The following is a 16137-nucleotide window of genomic DNA, read 5'->3' on the forward strand; positions in this document are numbered from 1 at the left end:
ACTTTTGGAATAAATTCAATTTTCTAAAATACACAGACCATTACGTGTTATATATTAATTCAATACACACCGTATAATATGAATAAAGTAATTTATTTTTTTAATGCAAACATAAGCTGGTTGCGAAGCGCATTGAGTGTAATGCGGAAGTACATTATTCGCAGCATTTACATATCATTTCCCAGCAATTTTGCCGAAACGGATTTGACCATATATTTTGTAAGTACGCAGCAATTTTAGCATTCGCGTACACCCAGAGCTGCGCATGTATAGAGTCCCATTAAAGTAACACTGCCTATCCCGTGTGGCTATGTGTGCGTGTGCGTGTGCTGGGAGTGGGGGGTGTAGTGGTTAGCGCACTGCGCTACGAACCCGGCGATTAGACATTTGCACTCGTGATACGAACGCGGCTTGGTGCGATGCTGGCCCCACGCCACGCCCTTGATGCGTGAGGAGGTTCGTACCTCCCCGAAGTCGAGCCCGCCTTCAATGAATGATGCACGGTGAGTAAATATCAGGACTAGGGAGACAAAGGCAGCTGGGTGTGGTGCTGGCCATAACACCCGCTGTGTGCCGCGTCAGACATGCTTGCCCTAACAGCTGCTCACTAACAACACTTGCCATAACATGTGCGAGTACTTACATTCACTTGCAGTTATTTGTTATTGTTATTCAATTTCCAAAGGTTATTCCAATATAACGTAGGTTTTTTTTGCGTGTAAATAGATTACAGTTATTGACAATATGCATCCATAACTTTTCAGGTTTACTTGAACTATTATGGACTAAAATATATATTTTTAAAAAACATAAAAAATGAAAATACCAAGTCAGCTACTAAGGTTTGAGCAATAGCCAATGCACATCGACAAAGACGTACGGCCTCCAGCCGTGGTGCTCCAGAGTGCTGTTATTCACGACAAACAATATTCGTGATACTGCTCAGACAACCCTCTTGACAAGGCATCACCATTGTTCGTTCCTCCCTTAAGACTCGTCTCTTCTCTCGAGCGTGCCCCTCTACTAATTCCTGTCCTTGTCCTGCAAATCTTTACCCCCCCCCCCTTCCTCACCTCGCATCTCACTTTCCCTATCGTCACCATTTTCTTGCCACCCCTTCGCCTCCTCAACACTCAAACCCCGTCCATTGTTCCCCCATCGGCCAATATTAATTAACAATATTCTTAGGTTTTTTCGGTAAAGTCACGTAGGTAAAAAACATTAAAAAGTAAAATAAAATAAAAATAAAAATCACGACGTTTCGGAGGCATGATTTCGTGATTTTTATTTTTATTTTATTTTACTTTTTAATGTTTTTTACCTACGTGACTTTACCGAAAAACCTAAGAATATGAATCATTGCAGTCACGAAAGCTTCAAATCTAGAATTAATTAACAATGTAGAATTCTTGTAAAGCGCTTTGACGAAAGCGCTTCATATACATTCTCGATGAGATCTGTTGACTTCGTTACGCAGCGATGCTCGTGTCAACGATCCCAGAAGGATTACGAATCTCAGTGGAACTTCATCCAATATTTGAACTCCCGACCATGCGAATGAGCCAAGCGCCACGTGTGTACACCACCCTTGGCTACTTAGACAGAGGGACGTGTGTGTGCACAATATGCACCACGGATCCCCCGGTGCTAGTACTTGCATTCGGATCATCAACGTGCCTGCCCAGGAAATGCTGTCTGGCAGGATTGTGGCTCAGTTTAAACGGGAGGTCATAGTAACCTACACGCTGTCTATCCAAGGATGCGTGTGGTTGTAGTGATGTCTTAGCCAAGTACACTTTTGTAAACGTGTTATTGCTGTAAATTGTTTTTGTTCCCTGGCCTATGTGCTCCTATGTCTACACTGAAATTTGTTGTTTGACATCTCAGAACAAATTTTACTTAATCATAGTGGGCAATGATCTATCCACTTCTGGATCAAGTCGTGGGAATAACTCACGGCCTTCCATTGCAACAATCATCTCGAGCCCCTGCACGCCAGCTGGTTTCATACTTCCATCCCCGTGGTTGACATCATCATCATCATCATCTCTCCTTTGGCTGGCATTCCATCACAGGTCTCGAACACCATCGTCACTTAGACTAAGTGACGTGTCCTGGCCAAACCCACTTTTCTCAACGGTCAAGGTGAAGTGCACAGCCTGCTTGTCAGCTTTCCGGTCCACGTGCTCGCCATCCTGTCACTCTGTGAAATTCCAAACACGCATCTCTCCGTGCTGCTTTGTGCACTTTTCAGCTTGTGTTCTATCTCCTTTGACCACGTGCCTGATCCGAGTGTGACTACAGGCAATGCACAATGAGTAGACACTTTATTGTTTCAATAATATGCATCCCTAATTTAACAAAGGCCTCAATGCAGCGTGCAGAATGGTTTGGTCAGTAGCTAAGAGAAAGGATCTGAACTCGCATGGTAAGATACCGGATGGTGAATACCAGATGGTGGAATACCAGATGATGGGACGCAAAATGGTGGGATATCAGATGGAGGGATATTCGACGCTGGGATTCTATCCAGGATTTAAAAAATCTGAATCTGGGATACCAGATGGCAAGATAGCATTTAAGTGCGTACATCAGAAGGATTGATGTCAAGTTTTCAACAACTGTTGAACGTGGCAAAATGAAGGAAGCGATGACCAGGAGTGGTGGCATGGTATTGGTGTTGGGGGTCCGTAGGATGCTCACACACCCCCCCCTCCCTGCGGAAGGCTTAGCCCCCCTCACTTCCATCTGCTATATTTGACACCAGTGGCCGTGAAGCGATGTGAGTAGCAGGCCGCCCCCACTCGTGTACACAGCGGATGAGAGCCAGAGCGGAACACGCGACGGCAATACGCAGGCGGATCTCGCATCGTTACCCATTCTGCGTAGCGTTTAACATTTGTTTAAAGTTTGTTTAACATCGGCTGGGTCATGCTGCCACCCCCACCCCCCTCCATGAGCTGCGCATACCCCTCCCTTTAAAAGCAGGTCAAGTTACACCAGACGGTGCCCTTTAATAATTACCAATGATGACGACGATGACGACGATGATATTTTTGATGTGATATTATTTCAGAAGAAAAAAAATCTATTTCTATAACAGGTCAGCCGTCTCGCCAGCAACACACAGCTCAAGGCTACACAATGCTTCATGTCATGTGATTGCTTTTTTATTTATTACCTTATTTTCCACCGACGTTATGCATGCTTTATTTCCAGAACTGTGTTTGTATCAATCTGTTTAAAGTCTGTATTGTATTACACTAACCGGTCTGATAAATATCCCTGTTTCATTTACCCATCGGGGATTTTTTTTTCTCTCTCTCTCTCTAATCTATTTTATTTGCTCGCGATGAAGCTGAAGTCACGTGGCTGCACACGGGACAGCCTCTGATAGCCGCGCGGTCTCCATGAGAAGCTCTCACGTTTTGGATGCAAGAGTCAACCTCCCGGCGCGGCAGGGAGTTTCAATCCCCCACCCCTCAAACCCCAGCTGTATAGATGTGGACACCCACAGTTAGTCGATCGGCAGATCGCGCATGTGCTAGGATGAATTGTGGGTATCCCCCGCCTCTTCCAATACGTCTGGCCAGTGTGGAAGAGTAGGCCAAATACCCACTAGAGGGGGGGGGGCTCTCTAGAGCTCCCTCCAGTGAAGGCCCTTCTGTGAGCAGTGGCGTGAGCAGACAATTGCAGGGCAAGAGAAAATGTCTCTCTCATCTGTCCTGCGTCTCTCATTTCAGCTCCCCAAACTCCCTCCTCGGCTCTCTCTCGTTCTCTCCCTTTCTCTGCTCGGGCCATTATTGTTGCGGCAGTGACTTGTTGAACGTTCTCCGAGCCCCGATTTCTCGCGCTTCGGTAAGTAATGTCAATCTCAGTGGAAACCCACATTTTGTTTCTCCTCGTGAGCGGATATCGTGGCTGCATTGACGGAGGGTTCTCTCGGGCGCATCCCCATCCTTCGGGCTGCCACTCTGCAATTGGCCTTGACCGCCGCCGGCAATCATTATTATTTGTAGCCACGCATCCTACCCACCGACCATGCGGACCTTGATTCACAATCGACCTGTCTCTCCGTGCCATTCCAATGGAATGCATCTCGCTACGTTTTCCCTTCTCCGGTTTGAGCGCATTAACAACGTCACACACGCGTCTGACTCGCTCGGGGCTGAGGTGTAGGCGGATATGTGAAAAGTTTGGATATGTGGGACATCTGTGGATTGACAGTTGACACCGGGCACACGAATGCCGCACTAGGGGGAGGGCGGATAATTGGGCCGGGCGGATATCCGACTTTGCTGTTCTGTATTTACAACACAGTACAGTACTATACGACGTAGTACTCCTCACGGCCCATTAACTATGCAGGAAGTGTTCGCAAGTGTCTCAAGACTCACTCGGTCAGGATGTCTGACCACGTGGCGCTGTTGGCAAAGCGCTCGACACCCACAAACGATCAGGTTGCCGCTTCAAATCCCAATTGGTGGTCGACTCAGCTCCTTAGGGGCCGTCCATAAATGACGTCACGCACCTAGGGGGGGTGGGGGGGGTCAGACATTTGTGACGATGTGTGACGAGAGGGAGGGTGGGGTTTAGAAATGTGACGTCACATCAAAATGCGCAACTTTAAATAAATTCAGACAACACGTTCTACTTAATTAAATAGACTTTTTAATAAATGTTTTCTCCTACAACATCAGAGTACAGCGCCACATTAAATACGCACTACAATGACAATAGTTTAAAGCGATTTGAAGCATGTTTTTTTTCTGGGGGGGCAGAGCTTTGTGACGTCATATTAGAGGGGGGGTCTGACTTTTCGTGACGCCGTGTGACTGAGGGGGGGAGGGTCAAAAATCGTCCAAAATCGCGTGACGTCATTTATGGACGGCCCCTAACACTGTGGAGCCTTCAGCCACATAGATTAGCCAGTGCCTCGCAGTACATTTGAAGATGTGGACTTTTTTACGTTGTTTTTCTTATTCATCGGTATGTGCGGTCAGTTGCTAAATAGGTTTAACACGTGGCCTTGTAATTAGTAGCTACTCAAGATTGTAAATATTCTTGGTTCTTTCGGTAAAGTCACGTAGAAGGGAAATAATAAAATAATATAAATATAAAACAATAAAAATTCTCACGACGTTTCGACTGCAACACAAGCAATCATCATCAGGTGTGAAATCCACAGCAAGAAATTTTTCGTGAGAATTTTTACTGTTTGATATTTGTGTTATTTTATTATTTCCCTTCTACGTGACTTTACCGAAAGAACCAAGAATATGAATCCCTGCAGTCACGAAAGCTTTAAATCAAAATTCAGATTGTAAATGTTGTGCCTTGGCTCTCCAACACACCGGTGTGCTGTACTAGTGACGAATTGTCCACGTTCTGTTTTACGTGACAACCCTTACTCGTTGGCTGTGTCGGGTGGTGGCGGGTTTTAACGACACATTTATATATTTACGCGATCTAACCCAAAACAACCCTCTTTTATGGATGCTGAATAGGTATATTTCGGTATATTTCTGGATGACACGGAGTTTAGCGAACAACATCGTAAATTTGACTGGGAAGAGAACAACGTGCACTCTGAACAAACGCCGCTTGTGAGTCTCGATCCACAACAAATTCCACAAGTTAGGGACGCAGGATATCCACGTGACTCGTTTTATGGGAAACTGCTGCACTGGGATCGTTGTGCCGCTACGATCTTTGTGATTGGCACATCCATCTCACCTCGACGAGACGATAACTGCGGGCTTCAACACGTTCCCGTCTAAATGATCGCATTTGGTGTGTTTGCCTGCGCTTTGCTGACAAGTAGATTTCACGCATCCTCAAAAATGGAGTGTGGGTGATAGATACATTACTTTTGGACAATTCGTCCACAAATTGTACTATTTTTTAAGTAACAGCATCTTCTTACATGGGTGAACGTGACCTGGACATGACTTAAATTGGGATACAAAAACAAGCAGAAAACTTAAAAGGCGACCCAAAAAAAAATCTTAATTCGCTACAACGGCCGATCACACATTAAAGACAAAACGAATCGACGCCAAAACCGAACATCTGGTCCGCGAATAAAGGGCGCTCTTTGCGATGGAATAAAACTGTGTTGTGCCACGATCTGCTTCCATTTAACACGTTGTGTGTGAAATCGCGTGAGCTGGGGAGAGGACGGTCGAAACACCTCGTCCTGCATTTGGCCAACCTGCCAACGAGGTTAATGTGCAACAAAAAAAAGCAGTTTGCGATTGTGTGTCCAGGAGAGGGAAGGAATGTCCTGGCCCGAGTGTGTTCCCGGAGGGGGAAAAAAAGTCATTCACACTGGCAAATCCAGTCCATTAAACGAATCGATGCTTCTTCGTATGTTGATCAATTGTGATACAGCCCACGTTGATAATTGGAAACCCGTTCACGCGATGGAAGGACGCTGGCTGCCGCTGGTGTAATGGTCAGCATGCGGGTTGGACTTGCAATCCAGGTGTCGCCGGTACGATCTGATCTCCCTGCGCGGTGGTTGAAACAAAGAGTTCAGATTGTTAAATCCCCCACCCCCGCAGCCCACACCTCCTCTGTCCCCCTAGAAGTACAAATGGGTGCACCGTATTTAGTCGATCATCAGGTTGTGTTTGGTGGGGTAAGATGTGGGTAATTGTATGTCTTTCAAGAAATCTGGACAGGATGGAAGAGTAGACCAAAACACCCTACTAGACGGGCTCTCTGGAGCTCGCCGTAGTGGAGGCCCCGTTCGCTAGCAGTGGCATGAGCAGGCAATTGCAGGGCTGCACCTTTACATTTGAAACGATGGCAGTTTCTTCAAATATTGGAAAATGTGACTCACGCTGACTTTAATGAAGTGTTGCTAATTAATTTGCAGCTTTTTGAACATCCGGACGATACATTTAATAAATCATAATTTCCACCAAGAAATTATTAAGCAGCTGTGGGAAATGAACTGCCAATTCTGCGCTACACTGGCTCAGTACTGAGCATACTGATCGCTCGGTGACAGCTCATCGCTGGTGACTAAGTTCTTTCTTAGCAATAGCTGGCGTATTTGGAGGCTGCCCCCAATGGCTTTGCTGGTAGCACAGAGATGTGGCCCGGCGGGAGAGCGTGTGCCACTTGTTGCAGATAGTTCGCGGTTCCAAGTCCGGCTGGCCGCCCTTGGTAAATACTGCGGATGTATTCATTAGTCATTCCAATACACGTCGTCCGCTGCGCAGTGGACGTTAAAGGTCTGACTGACGTCGTTAAAAATTAGTAGGCCAATTTGCCAAGTTGAAAAAAATTACCTGCAAATTACTCAAGTGGAATTACACAAAGCAACATTGTCCGTTACTGGCAGACTATATCCGTCTGTGAAACACAGCACATTCATGATATCCCTGTGCTAAGAGAATGGCACGAATAACACATTTACAATTGTATTCATGACAAATTATGCACGTTAGAGAAGCCTAACCTTTTGCCTCCATAATGGTTCAGCCGTCTCTGTCCACTCGCGTGTTTGTCCATCCATCCAGCCGGCTATACGTCCAGCAGCCTGTCTGTATATCTGTCCGTCCGTCCGTCTGTCCTGACCGTGTGTTCATCCACCCGTCAGCGTTACCACGATCGGCCCAGATGACTTCGGCGCATGTTTGACGGCTGAACACGAAAGGCAACATCCAAGAGCAATGAAAGGGCTTGCCTTGGATGTAAGTGGAAAAATAATTAGAACTGTTTGCTTCATCTTCATCAAGATAATTAGCGCACATTTGTTGCATCTTACACCCTCTTGATCTGAGATAGACATCATGGGGCCCTCTGTGAGTAAGGAGGTTGGGGAGGAGGTGGTGGTGGAGCGGTATAAATTACAACGACGCTACAATAATGATAATGTGTCGGTATTGCAGGGGATGTTGACAGCGTTTTGAAAACCTGGTTTCATCTCTGAAAGGAGCGATTTCTTAGAATGTGACAACTTGAACCCAAGATCAAGCCCAGGATCACAGTCTGCAGCGCTCGGTGGGTACACACGCACGCACACTGGCACGCACGCTGGCATGCGCCTGCCGTTAGCCCACTGAGCCACCGCCGAGACATCTCCGGTGCATCCTGCTACATCGGCGAGCACGTGCATGAGGTGTGTCGTATTTTTCACGGTAAATAAACCCATGGTAATAACCGGGGCGGCTTGCTGGATTCGAGCCGTGAACCTCTGGGCCGCATCTCCGCCCCCCACATATAAACAGGAATGACAACAAAAATACAAGAGGAAGCATGAGTACACAAGGCACATATTCTACTACATCAATTTCTCTGGATCAAATGAGTTTTCATTATCTGCAAAATCTTCTGGATTAGGATGTATGTGGTCCAGGTAGAAAAACTTTTCGGAAATCAGGCTTGCTTGTGCGATTGGTTTAAGCTGTACAGTACATTTGCCGCTGTTTAATTTTCTAGCATCTATGTGAACAATCTGCAGTGGTTTAATGGTCTGCACGCTGGCCTTGCAATCCTGAAGTCGCTGATTTGATCTCCCGGCGTGGAAGTTGAAACAATGGTGCTGATTTCTAAACTCTCCCCCGATGCCTCTGTCCACTCAGCAGTAGAAATAGCAGGTCATGCATCGTGAACTAAGGTGTGGGGACTCCCACCTCTTCCAAAACGTCTGGCCAGTGTGGAAGAGTAGGCCAAGGTACACTCGAGAGAGATTTTTTTTTCTCGAGTCTCCTCTAGTCGCGGTCGTTCTTCCAGCAGTGACGTGAGCAAGCCATTTCAGGGCTGCACCTTTACCCAGCTACATTGGATAGGAGGCTCAGTGCAGTGGAAAGCACTGCACTGACTCAGTGATGAGACTCAGTGAAGTGGAAATCACTATAATATTTATTTGCGTGACAAATAATTGCATATTGAAAGTTTATTCAGCCTATTTGCTGAATAAGCTTTTACTGCTGGGTCTGACTGCACCAAGTATAAGGGAAAAAAAATACCATCTAAGTGAGAGTGTGTGAGTGGCGGGGGGGGGGGGGCTGCTGGGGATGGAGAAGGGGGGGAGAGGTGGTGCAGTGATTAGTGGACTTCTCTAGTATTCTGGCAAACAGGGTTCGATAGCTGGCCATACTCATCACCAGTGGCAAGTGCTATCTGAACGTGTCCCGGGCTCCCTACAGTTATTGCTATCGATTTGTGGGAGCTTGGGTGACTGTATCAATGTCCACTCAATACAATGTTGTTGGGTTTTTTTCACAATCTACAAATTCTGCGGGGTAGTAGTTTCTCGATGGCCCACGGTAGAACAAACATTTTCCTAAATCAGCCTTGCTCGCATAGTTGGTTGGGCTCTAAATTGACCATTATTCCGTTCCATGTGATCTTCGTCACCAACGTTAGAGACGTGTGATCAAACGAGCACCTGATGTGGTGCGAAAAGAGCGCGCTGTGAAGACAAAGGTGGCTGGGCACGGACCTCGCCTCGACATTCCCTCATTTGCCGTAGCAGCATTTGTAGGTGTTAGCGCCCAGCACTTGGGCCTACAATCCCCAAGGCTGAAGAGCAGAGGTCACAAACGGGTTTTGATTCCTTACCCGTGCCCGGCCGCACCAGCGACGCAAATGGGTACGGGTACCCGTACCCGGCCGGGTACGGGTACCCGTTCCATACCCGTACCCTACCCGAAATGAGTGACAAATGGTTACTCACCAGTGACTCACGGCCTGCCCGTACCCGTACCCGGCCGCACCAGGGTCGCAAACGGGTACCCGTACCCGAGACCTGGCCGGGTATGGGTAGCCGGGTATCGGATAGGGTACGGGTATCGGGTACCCGGTTGCGACCTCTGCTGAAGGGGGATTATTTGATATCTGTCTCTGCATGTGACCACGTGCACAGGCAATGAGTGACTGGGCTGAGACATCGAACTCGCCACACAAAGGAAACGTGGAACCTGGGATTTGAACCCATGATTTCTGAGCAGCAGTGGAAGCGTAATTCTAGCGTGGGTATCAACGGTGAAACTATTGGACCAACCACACATGTTGTTCGAGGTGCGTACATTCTAAACAAAACAAGGAAAGAAAAACTCTGCATACGCATGGATTCTGTCATGCTTCCCAAATCGCCTTGAGCCTTGGAGGTATCTAATCCCGCACCTCCGATTAGCACTGTGGTGGCGAGATGTTAACTACCTCGCCTGGTATGCAGGAGGTCGTGGGTTCGATCCAGACCCTGATGCTGTATATTTGTAGTTTGCATCTTCTCCCCGTGGTCGCGTGGATTTTTATCGGGGCCCTCCGGTTTGTACCCTTCCTCATTTGAGAAACATGTGTGTCGAGCATTTGGCTGATATTCATTTTCACATCGCGTTAAGCCACTTCGTTGAGCTCTCATTTGTGGCCACTTATGAAAAGTCGCGATATAGCCGCTCAGTGAGCCTTGCCTGGTAAAATAAAATAAGTAATATTAAAAATAACTTTTTTTAAACACGCTTTTATGAAATACTAGTAATGGCAGAACTCCACGACTCCAGGAAGTGGCCCCGAAGCTTGCCATAACGTAAGGGACCGTGGCCAATTACAGCCAACGTCAGTTGACTGTGGACAATTAGACCCAAGCCGAAACACAACATATAAAAAAGAATGTAATTTTTTTTTTTATGATAGAATATAGTATTGTCATCAGTATGACATAAGTATACCAAGTTTGCAGACGATAGCACATTGGGAAGTGGGTTACAATTGAGTTACAAGATTTGAGGATACAACAACGACAACAACAACAGACAGAGTGAGGTCAAAGAAAGCGTGTAATAAATGTAGTTTCGTTTAGGTTTTGTTTCGCACGGTCGGCTACGTACGGTGCAAAAGAAGTTCAACATACGCGCAATCAGCAGGAAGGGCGGCGCGTCCGTAGGCCACGGCGAAACAACGCGGCTCGGTCGGCCGGCCCTGCCGGAGAGGGCCGGGACAACCGTTTGGGCCAATGTGGCCGGTTCTCCGTGCTTGGGTGAGGAGTCCTCAACAACAACAACAACGCAACTCTACATGGCAGTATTCATATTTTTAGGTTTTTTCGGTAAAGTCACGTAGGTAAAAAATTAAAATTAATAAAAGTGAAATAAAATAAAAATCACGACGTTTCCGAGGCAACACAAGCTTCCGTCTTCAGGTGGAACCGTCACAGCACGATAGCTGTATCAAGTGAGAGAAATTCAGGAACACAGTATTTGTATATAGACGGAAGCTTGTGTTGCCTCCGAAACGTCGTGATTTTTATTTTATTTTTATTTTACTTTTATTAATTTAAAATTTTTACCTACGTGACTTTACCGAAAAAACCTAAGAATATGAATCCTTGCTGTCACGAAAGCTTAAAATCTAGAATCTACAGGGCAGTTTAGTTCCCTGCTGGGCCGTGTCTACGTGAACCCCCACGTTAGGGACGGACGAACAGAGCTTGACGCTTCGAACACTTCCAACCCGTGGATTGGAATGCGTTCACAACGCAGGAGAGTGCTCCGTGTTGAAGCTACACTGCCACCACAGTGCGGAGAATCCGCGATGTGCTACTCATTTAAATCGTAAAACCGCGTGATTAAATTCTTACACCCTGCCCATTGCCTCGCCCTGGGCATTGGCTCCGTCTTCTCGTAGTCAGAGGAGACGGGGGGGGGAGGGGGGCTCTCTGCTACCAAACGAGCACTGACAACGCCTCTCGCGTGGATTGCGCCGTTCAAAGGAAGCGCGCTCGGTTTGGCGTTGCACGACGGGACGCGACGAACGCCGGTTCGTACGCGAAGGTCCCCTGCTCCATCCACTGCTGGATAATTCTCCTCCCCCCCACACTCCCACTTCCCGCCCCCCACACCTTGGCGGTCACGGAGGATATTCTACCATACTTTTGTCGCCCTGGTCGGCGTGGGTTTGCCGAAGGCACCGATATGGATCGTGTGGATGCGAAGCTAGATTTGTGGGTCCCGGGCGTAAAGTTTGAAAGCTTGGATAATGAGAAAGCCACTTTGAATTGACGTTCAGGCGCGCAGCTCGCAGTGATGGCATGCGAGCGTACTGCGACAAGACGCATACAATGTACTTGAAAGTTTGTTTTAACTCGTTTGAGACAGCCCACGAGCACACAACCCACACACAACCTAGACGGCTGTCTACAAGATAACATCTCTTTAGGTTTACTGTGAGATTGACTACGTTGGTTTATGTATATATCCTTTCAGTGATTATAATTGATATATGCGTTATGCAGTATAGTTTAAAACTGTATTTTAAAAAATAGATTTTATTTTTATTTTGCCAGGTAAGGCCTACTGAGCTAGTGACCTGGCCAATAACAATATCTCGACTAAGTGGCTTATCATGTGCAAATTTATAGCAGCTCAATACTCTAAACGCGTGTTTCTAAATGTGTAGGGAATACCCGGAAGACCCTGAAAAAAAGCCACACGACCACAGGGAGAACATGCAAACTCCAAATATACAGTCGTCAGTGTCGAACCCACGACCTCCTGCATACCAGGCGAGGTATTTAACATTGTACAGGGTGGTCCAAGTGTCTTGTGCCCCCCCTCCCCGCCCCCCCCCCCCCCCCCCCATTGAATTCTGTAAAAAAATATTATTTTAAAAGTAAGGTCATTTAAAACAGAAATGAATATGCAAAGGGAATATTAATAGGGGTCCATTAACTGAGGGTCACAAGACACGTGGACCATCGCGTGCATAGTGCAGCGTCAACTGTGCTGCATTGCAGCAAAATCGGTCCAGAACGCTGATCGGGGAATTGTGAAGGTCATCTCGCTGTATTTGTCCACAATAGAGGGGTTTTTGGGTAAGATCGCGCAAATATATAAATGTGTCGTTAAACCCGCCACCACCCGATGCAGCCAATTAGTAAGGTTTGTCACGTAAACAGAACGTGCCGATTCGTGACTATATTCTTGGTTTCCTTCTCGACAGACATGTTCTTCACCTGAGGACGGCTGCTTGCGTTGTGGCCGAAACGTCGTGAGAATTTAATGTTATTATGTTTTATTTTTATTATTGTACTATTTCCCTTCTACGTGACTTTACCGAAAGAACCAAGAATATGAATCTAGCACACCGGTGTGTTGGAGAGTAAACCCACAACATTTACAATTCGCGTTATTTAGTCCTAAGAAAGTTCACAGTATAATAGGGTAAATATTGGACTTAATAATACGAGGTAATTATGGATGGACATTCCTCGTACTCTTGTGATAGTCCCTTACGCCAATTGTCCCTACTTCCAGCCGAACAGCATTGCAGAAAATGTCGACTGAGAAGTTAAGTTCGGAGTATAGTAGCATACTTTTAATCGTAAAACATCATAGTTATAATAGTAATGTGATTATACACATATACGAGTTACATATTAAATATTGACTTAAAGCTTTCGTGACTGCAGGAATTCATATTCTTTGGGTCTTTCGGTAAAGCCACGTAGATAGAATAAAAATAATAAAATTAAAATGAACATGAAAATATTTGTTCCTACCGCAGCAGCTCTTCCTCTATATTTTGTCACCTGATGACGATTGCTTGTGTTGTGATCGAAACGTCGTGATATATTATTTTAAATTATGTTTCTATCTACGTGGCTTTATCGAAAGACCCAAAGAATAGTTACATATTACTACAGCGAAAAAGCAGTAACAATGCGGTCGTTATTTCACGTAATTTAATTAGAGTTAAAGCACGTTCATGCGATACTACTTAATATTATAACATATTTTGTTCTTATGGAGCAGATACATTATTACATTTCTGTGATTAAGACATCCTATTCGATATAATCATGATGTATTTTTTCTATATATAAATGAACATGCAAATACTTTCACTGCTGAATGAAGCACCCCACCGCCACCTCCCCCCGCCCCCCTCCATGCCATACTTAACCACTCTGGTCACTGAGGGTTAGGGCCGAGGGGCTCCACCCAGAACCAGTTCGGGACATCGGTTGCCACTGACCGATAGCCGCGTCTGACAATCAAACACGGACTACTGGTTTCGTGGCACAGTGCGCTAACCACTGCGCCTTCGCTGCCCTATATGTACACTTATACACTATGAAATATGCATGTATAGATATTACGCTACCATAGGGGTATGTACTTTGTAATGTGCAGGCATGCACGCACCCACGCACATCCACATCAATATGTATTACCGCATCCGCGTCTGCAAAAAATCATTCAAACACTGACAATAAACACATTTAATCAGATTCCCTTTCTGCTACACACGCAAAACTGTATCTCTCACCAGATAAGCACCAGTATTTCAGAGCAACGAGTCAAAAAAAAAAGAAGAGAGAGCGAAAATTCATGCATTTTTGAAGAGCCAATATTATTCTTTATTATGCGGTATATTTTTGGGAGCGATATTGAGTGAGTGGCAGAAAGAGGCAATATATATTGAGTAATAATGTAGATTGCGCTGCTGAGAATACCCCTGCGGTGGCAAATGTATCACATTCTATATGGCAGGCGTGACACGTACAATATTAACTTGGGCACCATCCATCAGGCGCACGTTTTCGGACCCCCTTAGAGTCATGTCCAATTGCCGTCTGCTCCTAATTGGCTTGTGAGAGGTACAATGCCGGCGTTGCATTTGATGCTGGGGTGGAGGGGCAAAGGATGGCGGGGATCCACGTGAATTTGGTGAGGGGGGGGGCGAAAAGTCTGCTGGGAGGCAAAGAAAGGGGAGCCGTGATCGTTGGTGGCGAATATATGTCTTCTTGGTTCTTTCGGTAAAGTCACGTAGAAGGGAAGTAATAAAATAATAAAAATAAAACATAATAAAATATATATTATTTTTATTATTTTATTACTTCCCTTCTACGTGACTTTACCGAAAGAACCAAGAAGATGAATTCCTGCAGTCACGAAAGCTTTAAGGCGAATATATGTTTGAATAAAAGTAGTGGCGTTAAATGCTGACACGAAAAATTGATGGCAAAATATTAACCGATTTTTTTTTGCCCATTGCCTATCAATTGTATGATTGACAGCAGTTTGACTTAATTTGTAAGTCAAATGATCGAACTGTGTATCCAGATTGTTAAGTGTTCCTCTCTTTTATGTGTCGATTCTGGTTTTGGGTTCTCGGATTTATTCCCACACTCAAGAAGGATTCAACCAAACACCCCAAAAAGGGACCCTCTTGAAAATTCAAAGAGTGTCCAATGAGCAATGGGTAGTACTCATACTAACTATATTGCTGGAGCTGAACCACCAATGGAAATTCCACATTCCTATGGCAGGAGCAGGGGCCAGGTTGATCATTGTATGACCGCTGTTCCTAAATTGTTACTCAAAAAAATATAAATTGGAATTATACATAGCAATCATAGCCCCCTACTGGCATACTAATGCCCCACGTCACTCTTGGAAATGAGACTATCCTGGTCTCATGAGTTCACACCTGGTTAAATAAACGAAATAACTTGATACTGGTGACTTCCAACAAGGAGGTGCTCATTTCATTAGCCACAAAATGAGTTCACCTCCATCCAGGAATCGAACTCACAAATTGGATTAACAAAAAAAAACGAAACTATAATTATTATACATTTAGCGAAGTCATATTTGTAAAATGCTGTTACGTTTTTCTTGATCACCAAACATTCCATTTGGGACACCAACTCACCGCCGCAATTGTGAACCCGGCATAATCTTGAGTGACTTCTGGGATTCAAAGCCAGGACCTCATGAGTACCGGCTCAATGCTCTGACATGGCGATTATGAACCCCCACAGCCACACCGCCACGTAGTTGTGCATACCTACTGCACGCATATTAGCTTCATTATTCCTTAAAATTATCAGGTTTTACAGGATGATATTGCACTAACGGCAATACAAGTACAGATCAAGAATGGTGTGTACACATGTTGTGTTATTTGTCTCTGTGTGTTGGTGACGTGTAAACATCGCCACTAGAAAGACAAAAACAGCCAGGCGTGATGCTAGCCACCCACCTCCTCGTGTGCCACACCAGCCTTCATCACACCAGCCTTCATCACGCCAGCCTTCACCACACCAGCCTTCATCACACCAGCCTTCACCACACCAGCCTTCATCACACCAGCCTTCATCACACCAGCCTTCAC

The sequence above is a fragment of the Lethenteron reissneri genome, chromosome 9 (genome assembly GCF_015708825.2).
Source record: "Lethenteron reissneri isolate LAM-NWPU_2019-01 chromosome 9, ASM1570882v1, whole genome shotgun sequence".
In the NCBI taxonomy this organism is placed as follows: Eukaryota; Metazoa; Chordata; class Hyperoartia; order Petromyzontiformes; family Petromyzontidae; genus Lethenteron; species Lethenteron reissneri.